Below are 2,287 nucleotides of genomic sequence, written 5' to 3'. Positions count from 1 at the left end.
AAATGACATGGAACTATACACACACTCTATACTAATGTCAGTTTTCTGGTTTGATATTATACTATAATTGTGTAAGATGTAACTGATAGGGGAAATGGATACACAGGTCCCCATGTACTATATTTGCAACTTCTTGTGAATCTATAATTATTTTTTAAATGGTTTTAAAATCCCAATTTATGTAGTCACCTCAGTAATAGACTAAAAAAGAAAATTCATGATATCTCAACAGATGCAGAAAAAGTATTTGGAAAAATCCACCCTCCATTTACTCCCAACAAACAAGTTGAGAAAGAGCATCTATGAAAAGCCTAGAAAATGAACCAATTCCTTGAAAAACATAACTTGCCAAAACTTACACAAGAAGAAATAGGCAATCTGATTAGGCCTATGTCTATTAAATAAATTAATAATTAATAACTTTCTAAATCAGAAAACACCCGACCCAAATGGGGTCACTGGTTAATTATACCAAACATTTAAGGGAGAAATTATACCGATTCTCTGCAATCTCTTTCAGAGGATAGAAGCAGAGGGAATACTGCCTAACTCATTCTATGAGGCCAGCATCACCCTAATATCCAAAACAGATAAAGACATTATAAGAGAAACTACAGATCAATATCCCTTATGAACACATGGAAAATCCTCAACAAAACATCATATCAAATTCAACAATATATAAAAAGAATTATACACCACATCCAAGTGGGATTTACCACAGCTATGCAAAACTAGTTCAACATTAGAAAATCAATTAATGTAATCCATCATATCAACAGGCTAAAAAGGAATAATCAACTGATCATATCAATAGATACAGAAAAACATTTGTTAAAATCCAACACCCATTTATGATAAAAACTCTCAGTAGATTAAAAGAGAGAGGAACTTCCTCAACTTGATTAAGAATATTTTTTAAACTTAAAGTTTTCCCTTTGTTCACAGATGACATGATAGTCAATGTAGAAAATCCAAAAATCAATCAACCAAAAATACCCTCCTGGAACTAATAAGTGTGATTACAGCAAGGTTGTAGGACATGAAGTTAATATACAAAAGTTAATTGCTTTCCTATATACTGTTAAGAAACAAATGGAATTTGAAGTTAAAAACACAATACCATTTACATTAGCACCTCCCAAAATGAAATAGATATAAATCTAATAAAATATGTACAAGACCTATATGAACAAAACTCTGATGAATGAAATCAGGGAACTAAATAAATGGAGAGATATTCCATGTTTATCTTTAGGAAGACTCAATACTGTCAAAATGTATGTTTTTCCCAACTTGATGTATAGATTCAATGCAATCCCAATGAAAAAAATCAGCAAGTTGTTTTGTGGATATGGACAAACTGAGTTCATAAGAAGAGGCAAAAGACCTAGAATAGCCACACAATACTGAAGAACAACAGTACTGGAGGACTGACACTACCTGACTTTAAGACTTACTATACAGCTACAGTAATAAAGATAGTGTGGTATTGATTAAATGATGCACAAATAGATTGATGGACCAGAATAGAGGCTAGTAATAGACCCCCATAAATATAGTAAACTGATATTTGATGAATGAACAAGAGCAGTATGATGGAGCAGATACATTCTTCAACAAATGGTGCTGGAACAACTGGACATCCACATGCAAAAAACAAAACAAAATGAATCTAGACACGGACTTTACACCCTTCACAAAAGTAACTCAAAATGGACTGCAGACCTAAATGTAACACAAAGGTACAAAATTCCTAGAACAGCATAAGAGAAAAAAAACCTAGAAGACCTTGGGTATGGTGATGACTTTTTAGATATGACACCATGAAAGAAATAATTGATAAACTGACTTCATTGAAATTAAAAATGTCTGCTCTGTGAAAGACAATGTCAAGAGAATGAGAAGACAAGCCATAGCCTGGGAGAAATATTTGAAAAAGACACATCTGATAAAGGATTGTTATCCAAGATGTACAAAGAATTCTTCAAATTCAACTAGAAGGAAACAAACAACCCAATTAAAAAATGGGTCAAAGACTTTAACAGACACCTCACCAAAGAAGTTATACAGATTGCAAATCAATGTGTTTAACAAGGTCTCACAGTACAAGATCAAGGTATAACAATAAATTATGTTTTTATATAGTAGTAGTTCCTTTAGTTTTTGTCTGCTGGTGATGAATTCTTTCAGTATTTAGTTGTCTGAAAATCTCTTCTTTCACTTTATTTTAAAGGTTATTTCACTAGGTATAGAATTCTAGGTTGGAGTTATTTTCTATAACCAC

Source organism: Rhinolophus sinicus, chromosome 12, assembly GCF_057876585.1.
Source record: "Rhinolophus sinicus isolate RSI-liver-muscle chromosome 12, RSI-T2T, whole genome shotgun sequence".
In the NCBI taxonomy this organism is placed as follows: domain Eukaryota; kingdom Metazoa; phylum Chordata; class Mammalia; order Chiroptera; family Rhinolophidae; genus Rhinolophus; species Rhinolophus sinicus.
The sequence above is the reverse complement of the archived record's forward strand: the minus strand, read 5'-3'. Positions refer to the sequence as shown.